Below are 13,991 nucleotides of genomic sequence, written 5' to 3'. Positions count from 1 at the left end.
TGGGGGGGGGGGGAGGGGAGAGACAGTCAGAGGAGGGACATAAGGAGGTGGGTTCTCGGGACCCAGAGGGGAACGGAGAATCGAGTGATAGGAAGGGTCGAAGAGGGGGTCTGAGGACCTGATGGGTTGGGAAAGGACAGATCAGAAGCCTCGGGTGGAAAAGTTCAGGGTTGGCAGAAGGGCTTTGAGTGGAGAAGTAGGATTTGACAAGTAGAGCAAGTTTGGCAGAGAGAAGGATAATTGCAGAGTGTAAAGAAGGCCTGGATGTAGGGGATCTTTGACCACTTCCCATTGTGGTGACAGAAATTGTCTAAGTGCCAGGAGTGTTAAAATCTCGGGCCAGTGTGACTAATTTATATTGTGGATAGGGTGCGTTGGCCGGACCTGTGGAAAGGCTGAGTGTGTGACGATTTTGGAGGAGACATCCCAGAGGAGTGGTTTTTGGGGGGTGGGAACGGAAAAAAATTCTCCGTGGTGTAAATTGGGAAGAGGAGGTAAGCAACAAAGGAAGACCTGGGGAGCAAGATAGAGGGAGGGTGTCCCCGCCATCTAGTCGGGCTCTGGAGAGAGGAGGGCAGCCTAACCCACGTGGCAGGCATCCCCTGCGACATGGAAGACTGTGAGACCTGGTCCCGGGACTGCAGCCAGACTGGAGAGGATTTCTGGCCTAGTGCTAGGTCCTTTGTCTGAGATCAGGGTTGCGGGGAGGGGTGATCCAACTGTCACTTGCCAGAGATGAAATGAGCCGGTGTTGAGTGCAGGTCAGCGATGGGAAGGAGAGGTCCCCGATCTGGCATCCTCCTTGGCTGGTTCGGGAGGGCCCGTAAGGGAGGGAGGCCTAATCAAGGCCGGCAATCATGTCACCCGAGTAGGATTTGGGGGGGGGTAAGCCCATTTGAGCTGCTGCTGCCTCCTGCTCTCCGAGTAGTAAACTAGGGGTGACTGAAGCCGGGGCAATGGCTCCCCATCCCGTGGAACCCTCCCGGGTTTCAGCACCAAATGTTAGGGTCACTGCAGGAGGAATGCATGAGGCCAAAAGGGGTAAAGAATTATGAATTTATTAGGTCATCTGGGAAACCAGATGGGCTGAGCTCCCAAATGGCACCAGCACCCAGGGACAGGGAGTCTGAGATTTTAAAGGACTCTAGGCTGGCTTTTTCTGGGTGGAGAATTCTCTAGGTGAGTCCTGAGGGGAAAGATAATGGCCTTAGCAAGTGGAATGTGGTCTTAGCAAGTGGAATGTTTGAAGCAAGAGGGAATGTCGGTTGTGAAGGGGTCCAAAGGTCAGTTCCCAAGGGAGGGGGTGTTGATTTAATTATTTGATCAGACCTAACAGGGCTGAAAAAAATGAATAACCCTCCCCCACAAATGATCAGGGGAGACATAAGACACTGCAACAAAGACAATACATTTCTGAAGAAACCTTAACTCCCAAAGCAATGGAGGTTTTATTACAGGTTCAATTTAGTGTGTGAAAACACACTGATTTGTGCAAAGCATTGAATGACAGTTTTTAGCCATGCCAATTCCTCAGCCATAAACAGAACGCTGCTGCTGGGATCCCCAGCAGGGTCTACCAGATCCTGAATAGCATCACCACTGCAGTGCAGGCTCTGAAATAAGGGCTGCTATTAACGTGAATCTGGACATTGAATCTAAAGACATCAGTGATATGTTTACATTACACTTCCTATTCTCATATTCATATTCATGGGGTTTGAAGCCAATCAGAAGAGAGCTTTTATTCCTTCTGCTGTCCTGTAAGAGTGGATAAAAGTCCTACAAACTTGGGATAGGATGGCCTTTTCACAGTGCTTCTAACTTGTCACCCTCCCCAGAACTCGCCTCCATGCTGTGATCCAAGCCCTGGGCTGTTTAGGACCAGTCTTGCATTACTGTAGGCAAAATTGATTCTCCAGAGAGTAGGATGCCTGGCTTACGCTGGGCCAATCAGACTTTTTCTTTCTGGAACTAAAAAAATTAAGATTTATATACAGTGGAACACACATATCTTAAGTGTACAATTTGCTGAGTTTTGGCAAATGTATATACATTTACTAGTATGTAACCACTATCCCAATCAAGATTGGAACATTTTCATCATTTGAAAAATTTCCCTCATCTGCACTTCCAGTTAATTCCCACCATGTTAGGCAGCCACTGTTCTGATTTATATCATCATAGATTAGTTTTAATTGTCCATGAACTTGATATAAATGAAATCATACAGGTTCTATTTCTTACTTGCTGTTTTCACATAATGTTTTTGAAATTCATCCAAAAATTTTACGTGACTCAGTAGTTCATTTTTTCTATTGCTGGTTAACATATCAGTGTATGAATATATTACATTATCTGTTTTCCTACTGAAGGTCATTTAGGTTGTTTCCAGTTTTTGGCTATTATGAACACCTACTTTCCAAGTCTCATGGACATATGTTTTCATTTTGGAGGGCAAATACCTAGGACTGAGATTGCTGGTTGCTAAGGTAGGAAAATGGCAAACAGTGCTCCAAACTTGCACAGTTTCACACGCTCACATGTGTGAGGTGGCAGGTGTTCCACACCCTGGCCAGCATTTGGAGGTGCCATTGCTTCGCTGTAGCCATTGTCCTGGGTGTGACGTGGTTTTAGCTTGCGTTTCCCTGACAACGAATGACTTTGAGCCCTTCATGTGCTTATTCAGCAGCTGCACATCCTCACCTGGGAAGTGCCTGCCAGTCATTCGCACATTTATTTTATCAGGTTGTTTGTCTTTTTTTTACTGGTCAGAACTATGTTCTAGTTAAAGTCAGATGTGTGTACCAATAATATTTTTGAATTGTCTGTTCAGCATTAGAAATACTTTGAGAAAAAAAGAAATATGTAATTGTAACATAGTCTTAAATAAATTAAAATGTGACTATTTTGAATGACTAGAATATGTACCCAGAAAAATAATCCCAGGAAACCAACCAAAAATATATTGGTAATACATTAATCACATATAACATAAATTAATGACAAATTTACAAATTTAAAATTAGTAATATGACAATATTACTATACTAGAGGCCCAGTGCACAAAAATTTGTGCACTTGGGTGGCGGGGGGTGGTCCCTCAGCCCGGCCTGCGCCCATTTGCAGTCCAGGACCACTTGGGGGATGTCCACCTGTTGACTTAGGCCCACTCCCCGGGGGATCAGGCCTAAGCTTGCAGTCAGACATCCTTCTGGCAGCCAGGGAGCCCTCGGGGGATGTCCAACTAAAGGCTTAGGCCCCCAAAGGATCAGGTCTAAACCATTAGTTGGACATTCTTAGTGCTGCCACAGAGGTGGGAGAGGCTCCTGGCACCACCTCTGCGCTGGCCAGCCATGAGCCAGCTTCTGGCTGAGTGGCACTCCCCATATGGAAGGGCACTAACAACCAGGGGGCAGCTCCTGCATTGAGCGTCTGCCCCCTGGTGGCCAGTGTGCATCATAGCAACCGGCCATTCTGCCATTCAGTCAATGTGCATATTAGCCTTTTATTATTATTATACTAGAGGCCCGGTGCACAAAAATTTGTGCACTCGAGGGGTGGGGTGGGGAGGGGGGTCCCCCACCCCGGCCTGTGCCCTCTCGCAGTCTGGGACCCCTCGGGAGATAACGACCTGCTGGCTTAGGCCTGCTCCCAGGTGGCAGAGGGCACGTCCAATCCCTAGGTGCAGCCCCTGGTCAGGCTCAGAGCAGGGCCGATTGGGGAGTTGGGGCGCCGCCCCGTCATGCACAGAGCAGGGAGGATCGGAAGGTTGCGATGCCACCCTCAGTCATGCTCAGGGTAGGGCCAATTGGGGGGTTGGGGCACTGCCCCCTGTCACACTCAAGGCAGGGTCGATGGGGAGGTTGCGGCGCCACCCCCAGTCACGCACAGAGCAGGGCCCATCAGGGGGGTTGGGGCTCCGTACCCTGTCACACACAGAGCAGGGTCGATCAGGGGGTTGGGGAGCTCCCCCCTGTCACGCACAGAGCAGGGCCGATCAGGGGGTTGAGGACCTCCCCCCTGTCACTCACAGAGTAGGGCCGATAGGGGAGTAGGGGCACCACCCCCTGTCACACACAGAACAGGGTGGATCAGGGGGTTGGGGCGCTGCACCCTGTCACACTCAGGGCAGGGCCGATGGGGAGGTTATGGCTCTATCCTGTCACACACAGAGCAGGGCCCGTGGTGGGGAGGGGGGGGGTGGGGGCGCCACACCCTGTCACACACAGAGCAGGGCCAATCAGGGGGTTGGGGAGCTCACCCCATCAAGCACAGAGCAGGGCTGATCAGGGGGTTGGGGCGCCTTCCCCTGTCACGAACAGAGCAGGGCAGATAAGGAGGTTGTGGCCCCACCTCCTGTCACACACAGAGCTGCAGGGCGATCAGGGGGTTTGGGCGCTGCCCCCTGTCACGCTGATCCCAGTGCCGGGAGCCTCGCTGTTCTGCTGATCCCGGTGCCGGGAGGCATATTACCCTTATACTATATAGAATAGAGGCCTGGTGCATGGATGGGGGCCGGCTGGTTTGCCCTGAAGGGTGTCCTGGATCAGGGTGGGGGTCCCCACTGGGGTGCCTGGCCAGTCTGGCTGAGGGGCTGAGGGCTGTTTTCCAGCTGGCAAGTGACTGAAGCTCCCAACCGCTCCTTGTTTTCTTTTTTTTTTTCTTTTTATTCTGGGCCAGCTTTAGCTCTGAGGCCTTGCTGCTGAAAACATCGATACAATGTTGCGGTCCGGCTGGCTTTCAGTCCGGCTGGTTTCTGGGGTTTTGTTTAGCTTCTTATTTGCAACATAGTACATAGTTGCTTAGAGTTGCAGCTGAGAGGCCGGCAGCGGCAGGCGGGGAACGTTGGAGTCCGCCATCACTGGAGCAAGCAAGCCTCCCTGCTTGCTTCAGTGCATGGCTGCTGGCTGCCATCTTGGCTGACAGTTAATTTGCATAAGGATATGCTGATTAGCCAATGGGAAGGGTAGCAGTCGTACGCTAATTACCATGTTTCTCTTTTATTAGTGTAGATAGGATGTCCCTATTTTCCCCCTTTTGCTCCCTCTACCCAGCTCTTGCCCCCCACCTCTCTCTGGCCATCACCATACTGTTGTCTGTGTCCATGGGTTGTGCATATATTTTCTTTGGCTAATCCCTTCTTTAAATTCACTTATTTTAATTTTTATTTTCAGATAAGTGCTTATAACTGCACTATTATATATTTTCTATTATATCATTTAGAATTAAGATATTTTTTTAATTGAACCCTTGTAAATTTTAGCACAATTTAATAAATTATGCTAGAAGCAATTAGGAGATTTTTCATGTAATGCAGATACATTTCAATTAATATTTTATTAATTTTTAATTTTTAATATTTTAATTTGAAATAATCTCATACATGTAAAAAAAACTATAAAATACTACAGCATATTATATGTACCCTTCACCCAATTTCTTAGGTGTTAATAATTTAAACATAACCATTATACAACTAACAAAATTTGGAATATATTTTTCTTAATAATCTCTTTAATGTTACTTAATCCATTTACTTTGTTTTTGTTAATCTTCACCCAAGGATATTTTTCCATTGAATTTTAGAGAGAGTGAAGGGAAAGGGAGAGGCACATTGATTGTTTGCCTCCTGCACATGCTCTGATAGGGACTGGGGATCAAGCCAGCAACTGAGGTACATGCCCTTGACTGGAATCTAACCTGGGACCCTTCAGTCCACGGGCTAATGCTCTATCCACTGAGCAAAATAAGCTGCAGCTCAATTCATTTACTTTTAATCTATATGTGTCTTTATATTTAAAGTGGGTTTTGTTTTTGATTCACCCTCATAATCTGTCTTTTAATTGGTGCATTTATGCACTGACTTTCAGAGTGCTTACTGATAAAGTTACTGCCATCTCTGGCGGCTTCTGGGGCTTGCGGGGCAGGCAGGCGGCTTCTGGGGTCGCCCACGGAGGCCTGGATGGCGGCTCGCACTGGCGGCTCACACTGTTCTGCCCTGCCTGCAGTATGCAAATTAGCTGCCATCTTTGTTGGTGGTTAATTTGCATATCTCGCTGATTAGCCGATGGGAGGCGTAGTGAAGGTACGGTCAATTACCATGTTTGTCTATTATTAGATAGGATACCAATAATATATACAGTTCTAAATTTAATAAATAATCCTGCTTGCAGACAAACAAAAAACATTAAAAGCTTTATTTACTTCTTGGCTGGTGTTGCTCAGTGAGTGAGCGTTGACCTATAAACCAACAGGGCACGCGCCCAGGTTGCAGGCTTGATCCCCAATAAGGGGCATGCTGATCAATGATGTTTCTTTCTCATTGATTTTTCTATCTCTCTATCCCTCCCCTTCCTCTCTCTCTAAAAATCAATGAAAACATTTTTTAAAAAGCTTTATTTACTCATATAATTTTAAACTGTGAAGAAAATAAAATGAGCTAGGAATCAATGAAACATTATGTGTGTTTTTACCAATTGCAAAGATTTGATATGCAGAGTTAGTTCAATGTTAACCAAAGTTCCTGAAGGATGTCATATAGAAGTAGATAAACTGATTTAAAAATTAATTGAGAATCATAAAAAGGAACACAAATATCCTAAAAACCATTGAATTGTACACTTTATGTGGGCAAATTGTATGGTATGTGAATTATAGCTCAGTGATACTGTTAAAAAAGAATAAACAGAAAATGTTTTTACAGTTAAATTTTTAAAAATAAGGTAAGCAAAACTGGAAAATAAAACACATGGTTTTGTTTTGATAGTATATTAAGTGAAAAATCATATTAGGAAACCATGTAAAGTATTTCCTTTTTGTAAAGATAAATGTTAAATCAATGGAGAATGCTCAACAAATTTTAACAATGTTTATCCTAAGGAGCCAACAACCGCAATACACTTTATTTAATGACCAGAGGCCTGGTGCACAAAATTTGTGCACTAGGGGGGGGTTCCCCCAGCCTGGCCTGTGCCCTCTCACAGTGCGGGAGCCCCGCAATCGATCACCCCAAAGAGGTAGGCCCCGCCCACCCATCCAGGGCTCCTCGATGGATTGCCCCAAAAAGATAGGCTGGAGCCACAGGACCCACCTCCGTGCAGCACACGCAGTGTCAAGCCCCCGCCCAACCATGCGCGCCCACTGTGCATGCATCCTCCTGGTGATCGCTTGTTACGGCGTGAGGGGGTCATGACCACATAGGCTTTTATTTTTAATGATGAAATGGGGGAAAATTTCTGAGAACAGAAATCAGACAAGGATATCCACTGTTATCACTTATATCCAGTATTTTTCTGATGTTCCTAGCCAGAGTAATAAAATAACAAAGCAAAAATTGAAATAAAAAATATAAGGATTGGAGCTAAAATTAAAACAGTGATTGTGTATATTGAAAACTCAAAAAAATATAGAGATGAATTATTAGAATTAGGTTAGTATGATGGTGTATATAAGGTCAATATAGGAAAACTATGTATATCAACTAGAGTTAAGAAATAAAAAAATTAGCCCCACTGTTGTGGCTCAGTGGTTGAGTGTCATCTCCTGTACCAAGAGGTCATGGATTTGATTTCCAGTCAGGGCACATGCCTGGGTTACGGGCTCGATCCCCAGGAGGGGACATGAAGGAGGCAGCCAACTGGTGTTACTCTCTCTCCTTTATGTTTCTTTTCTTTTAAAAAAAAAATATATTGTTATTGATTTCAGAGAGGAAGGGAGAGAGATAGAAACATCACTGATGTTTCTTAAAAATAGTATAGGGGAACATCTTCATGATCTCAAGGTACGGAAAACTTACATACAGCACTAATATAAAAGATTGCTTCATTTGACTAATTAAAATAAAAACTTCTGTTTATCAAAAGAAAACCATAAAATGGGAGGAAATCAATAAAAACATATATTAAAAATATATTCATAATTTTAAAATAGAGAAGAGTAGGAAACATTTGCAATACATCAAGTTGAAAGGAATTCCTACAAATCAACAAGAAATGCACCAGTAACCCAATAGAGAAACAGGTCAGATCCAGGAACAAGCACTTCACAAAGGAGGAATGCCCAGTAACAGAGAACAGTGTTGGACCTCATTAGCCATCAGGGCAGTACACATCAAGTCTCTCTCATACACTGCTGGTGAGAATGAGAATTAGTACATCAACTTTGGGAAGATATACAAAACCCTATGACCCAACAACTCCATTTCCAGTTTTATTACCCCCCCCCCCCCACACACACACCCAAGTGTATGATGAATCTCAAAACATCATGTGAAGGAAGCCACACACACAAAAATGCTTGCTTTCTGATTCCCTTCATAAACTTTAAACCAAACCAAACCAAACCAAACCAAACCAAAAAACCTACAGCGTTTAAGCTGAATGGTTAGGCGGTAAAAGCAAAGAAGTTATTGCCATAAAACCAGGCTAGTGGTTATTTTGATGGGGAGGGAGAGGTAGTGTTTGGGAGGGGCACAAGGGCGATTCTGGGAAGGATTGTTTACCAGTTATTAGTCACCGCAGCTCCAAATCTACCCTTCCCCGTCTCCTTCGCCGAGTAGGATGCTAAACAGTAGAGGGCGCGAGAGACACATTAGCTGCACATAAGTCACGCTGCGGGTGTGAGGACACGATGGCTTCTGGGCCCGGCCTGTCAATCATATCCCAGTGGCCCTCCTGACTGGACAGCACTCGCTGCTGGGGCAGGTGTGCACAGGTGCTCCCATGCCCTCAGACCATCCACGTGTTGGAGGTTTGTCTTATCAAGTTTGTCAATCAACAAACTGATAAAAACATGTTTTCAAAATCAAAAGGCCAAAAGGAACCAAATCTGGTCACTTGCGGGATTATACTTTCTCATTAGTGGAGATAAACAGATAATTTACACAGACAGAAGAAAGGGTGAGGGCCACGAAAGGAGGGAGACTGGCCGGAGGAGGGAGAGAGGGAAGGGGGAAGAGAGGGAGAAAGGGGGGAAGGGAAGGTGAAAGGCGTGGCGGGAGGAAGTGGGAAGAGCACAGAGGCTTCCCCAGAGGCGGGACACAGGCCCGGTGGGGTGGCTGCCTTTGCTGGCATGTGTCTGGCAGTATGTGATGCTGACACCTTTCTGGACACCTGGAACCTGGCACCAGTTGCAGCCTCACCGCTTCCTCGCTCCGGGCCCTGCACAGGACAGCCCTTCCCAGAACGCCTTTCCTTCCTTTCTAAATGCGGGGAGCTGTGCCGGTTCACCCCACTGCCTTAAAGGACCTGGCATAGTTCCCAGTTTCTTTCTCCCCAATCCGACGGCCATGTCACTTTGAGAGACATAGCTCTTGAAATACGTAAAAATGAGGAGTAGGAGAGTGATTTGGGCAAATAATTCCATATTTAAAATTAGGGGAAAACATAACAGGTTAATAGTATAATCTGCCTTCATCACATTAAATCCAATAAAGAAATATGTCCATTATGTTGAAGGGTCAGGTTTATGGGATGTAATCAGCAAACTACTTCATCCTTTGTGTCCAGTGACCCATTCAAACCTGCTTGGCAGGTAGCTTATCCCTGCTCTTTACACAAAGTCCAGGGCAAGCCCTGGCTCCTTTGATCACTCTTAGATAACAATAAATTTCCCCTGTAACTTATAGGCTGTATATCTAGCACTTAAAATGCCCAGTCTCTTGCCCTGGCTGGTTTGGCTCAGTAGATAGAAGGTCAGCCTGCGATTGAAGGGTCTCAGGTTCCATCCCAGTCAAGGGCACATGCCCGGGTTGCAGGCTCAATCCCCAGTGGGGGGCGTGCTGGAGGCAGCTGGTTAATGGTTCTCTCTCATCTTTGATGTTTCTATCTCTCTCCCTTCCCCTGTGAAACCAATTAAAAAAAAAAAAAAAAAGCCCAGTCTCATGTAGTAGTCTAAATTTCCAGCTTCCTTTAAAGTTTAAGTTCCCCCTTGCTCCTCCCTCCCCCTGCCCCCTGGCTTGAGGCTCAGCAGGAGAGGGGAAAGCAGCTGCTTTCCCACCGCTCTGATTTGTGCTTCCTCCATCCTCCTTCCCTGACTTGCTAACGGGGTTTCTGATCACCCTGGCAGGGCAGGGAGGGGGATGGGAAGGAAGCAGCCCGAGGGAGGGAGAGGTTCTGCGTGACTCGGACTAGTGATGAGTGGAGTACTCATGTAGGTTCTTCAGGACCTCGGTTCTGTGTGGACCCCTTACCTCAGGATCCCAGGACTCAGGTTGGCCCCAGAGTGTGGGTTGGCACACAGCACTGCCCCGTCCTCTTTAAAGGTCTTTATTGATTTTCTGAAAATGGAAGTCTGGCACATATTTTCCAGACACTTTTACAAAGAGGGTTCCAGATGGAGTCTGACACATGTGAAACTAGAAAGCAGGAAGAAGGTAAAAATTATCCTTTTCTTCCTTTGACATTTATGATAGCAGGACGCTTGAGGTTCTTACAGTAATTTGGGCAAAGAATTTCACAATGAAAAAAATCAGAAAAAACCCCACACCTAGTTGGTGAATGGCTGTGCAAAGCCCGGGGTTTCATCACTGTGGGATAACAAATTTGCAGCATGCAGTAGCTCTGAGGCACCACAGCAGCTACATAGCATGAGGTCTCTTTGGAGACTGCACAGCCAGGCTCAGGCCCCTGGAATTCCCATCTCTAGGGAACATCAATATGGTACATTGAATTAGCACCTCAATTCTTCACCCCTCCACGTAGAAGAACATGTAAGAGGGGGTGATCGGCCCTCTCCCTCCAGAGGTGTGGTGAAGTCTAACTCAAAACCAGCACATGAGAGAAACCAAGATGGCGGCATAGGTAAACACCCGAAATTGCTGCCTCCCACAACCACTTCAAAAATACAACTAAAAGACAGAATGGTCATCATCCAGAACCACAGGAAGGCTGGCTGAGTGGAAATTCTACAACTAGAAGGAAAGAGAAGAGCACACAGACTCAGAGGAGCTACGAAAGTAAAGTGCAGAGGTACGGAGGCTCCGGCGCGCGGGGGCAGGGGCTGGCACCTGAGGACACGGCTGTCTTTTTAAATGGGGCGGGGGGAGGGGGAGTCACAAGCTCCCGACTGCTCTGAACTCCGGTTCCGGGAAATCTCTGGGGTCCCAGGGCTCATACGGGGAGAAACTGGACGGTCTGGCAGCAGGCAGAACTCGCAACTTGAGGGCGGCTTTCCCTCAGAGGTGCTGGCAGCAATTACCAGGACACTGAGACACTTGGCCCCTAGGGCAGGGCTGAGAATCAGCCATAGCTGCTTGCTCCGCCCTGTTGATTCTGAGACCCTGCCCCATCCAGGCTGCTGCAAAGGCTTTTGTATATGAATGCCCGGGTCCTTTGCAACCTGAAAATTACCTAACAAATTGCAGCTGGGCCAGACAGACCCAGAACTTCCAAGAGAAGGCCCAAGGCCCCACAGCAGCTTGCATTGCTTCACAGCTGGGCCTCATCTGGGCACCCCCAAGCCCCCCAAAAAGGAAGGGGAATCTGCATATCTCTTCGTAGCTCCTGCTGGGTAACCTCAGGAAGAGGCTTAATTAGCACCTCCTTAGATCCAAGAGCCAGTGTACCCAGTGGTCAGAGTGGGACCATCCAGATTACAACTCCTCAGATTCATAAGGAACACACTCAGGGGGCAGACTCAGTGAGCACCAAAGCCCCACTGAAGCAAGTCTTGCCCCAGAAGGGTGTCTTCAGCACAGAAGTTCTCCCACTGCAGACACAGCTGATTCTCACTGCCAATTGGCCTGGAGGTCAATTCCTCCCAGTGATACCTAAAACAATCAAGGCATAACTACAACAAGACTGTGCACAAAGCCCACAAGGGGGTGCACCAAGAGTGTCCACGTAAGGTAACTGGGGAGGCTGAGCCACTGGGCCCGGTAGGACACCTAGCACACAAAACCACTCTACCAACACAGGGAAGCAGACAAAATGCGAAGACAAAGAAACAGGTCACAAATGACAGAAATGGAGGACAGCAAACGACTGGATATAGAGTTCAAAACCATGTTTCTAAGATTTTTCAAGAATTTTATGGAAACCGCCGATAAATGTAGTGAGATCCTCAAGAAATCTAGTGAGACCCTCGATGTTGTGATAAAGGACCAAATAGAAATTAAGCATACACTGACTGAAATAAAGAATATTATACAGACTCCCAACAGCAGACCAGAGGAGCGCAAGAATCAAGTCAAAGATTTGAAATGCTAAGAAGCAAAAAACACCCAACCAGAAAAGCAAAATGAAAAAAGAATCCAAAAATACGAAAATTGTGTAAGGAGCCTCTGGGACAACTTCAAGCGTACCAACATCAGAATTATAGGGGTACCAGAAGAAGAGAGAGAGCAAGATATTGAAAACCTATTTGAAGAAATAATGACAGAAAACTTCCCCTACCTGGTGAAAGAAATAGACTTCCAAGTCCAGGAAGCGCAGAGAACCCCGAACAAAAGGAATCCAAAGAGGACCACACCAAGACACATCATAATTAAAATGCCAAGAGCAAAAGACAAAGAGAGAATCTTAAAAGCAGCAAGAGAAAAAAAGTCAGTTACCTACAAGGGAGTACCCATATGACTGTCAGCTGATTTCTCAACAGAAACCATGCAGGCCAGAAGAGAGTGGCAAGAAATATTCAAAGTGATGAATAGCAAGAACCTACAACCAAGATTACTTTATCCAGCAAAGCTATCATTCAGAATTGAAGGTCAGATAAAGAGCTTCACAGATAAGAAAAAGCTAAAGGAGTTCATCACCACCAAACCAGCATTATATGAAATGCTGAAAGGTATTCTTTAAGAAGAGGAAGAAGAAAAAGGAACTCTTACCATTTGCCACAGCATGGATGGAACTAGAGAGCATTATGCTAAGTGAAATAAGCCAGTCAGAGAAGGATAAATACCACATGATCTCACTCATTTGTGGAATATAATGAACATCATAAACTGATGAACAAGGACTGACCCAGAGACGGAGAGGCATTGATTGGACTGTCGGGCCTTGGAGGGAAGGTAGGGGAGGGAGTGGGTAAGGGGGAAAGATCAACCAAAGGACTTACATGCAAGCATATAGGTCTAACCAATGGACACGGACAACGGGGGGGGGGGGGGGGGGAGGTGAGGGCATGAGGGGGGGGGGTAGGGGGTAATGTGGGTATAAGGACACATATGTATTATCTTAATCAATAAAAAAATATATTGAAAAACAAACAAACAAACAAAAAAAACCCCCAGCACATGAGGCTGGGCTGCAGCAGGCACCTGGGAACCCAACACTGGGAAGAATGGCCAACCCTGGCTTCCCTGGGCCCATCCAGGCCACGTTTCAGAGCCAGGCCCAGGACAGCAGATGGGTCTGCCCTGGCCTGAGATTCTGATCTCTGGGCAGGCCCTGGTGGGAGCACTCACCACAGTTGCTGCCTGCCGTGGGGCAGGAGCTCGGGCCTGGGCAGGGGTCCTGCTGCACCAGGGCCCACTCTCTGCTGTGCAGGGGCAACCATTCTTGGCTTTGGAGGGAAGGAGACACCACAAATGGCACACCTGGTGGCCTGTCCAGAGGCAGAGAGATGACAGGGAGGTGGTAAGGTGTGGCCTCAAAGTGTCCACCCAGAGGGGTTGAGTGCCAGGGACTGGAGGAAGAGAAACCAGTGGGAGCAAGTAAGAGGCAAGCGCACCCTTTCTGGGCCCACACTGGGCTACCCCCAGCACTCATTCACACACACACACACACACACACACACACACACACACACACACCTGTCTGCCCACAGCAGTGTGAGCCCAGGAGGAGCGCAGCCTCTGGAGCGGGCCTGCGTCTGCATGCTTGTCCTCCCACTCACTGCTGATGTCCTCTGAGCCTCAGCTTTCTCAGCTGGGCTTCCGAATGCCTGGCTCATGGCTGTGCTGAGTGAGGATTCTGGGGTTTCTTGGAGATAGCTCCCAGCTTGGCAGCAGTACCCCCACTGTGCTTCACAACAGAGCTTTCCTTCCCGCCCCG

This window comes from Myotis yumanensis, unplaced genomic scaffold (assembly GCF_028538775.1).
Source record: "Myotis yumanensis isolate MYYU_CA2020_CCGP unplaced genomic scaffold, mMyoYum1.0.hap1 SCAF_13, whole genome shotgun sequence".
NCBI lineage: Eukaryota > Metazoa > Chordata > Mammalia > Chiroptera > Vespertilionidae > Myotis > Myotis yumanensis.
This window is presented reverse-complemented; position numbering follows the sequence as displayed.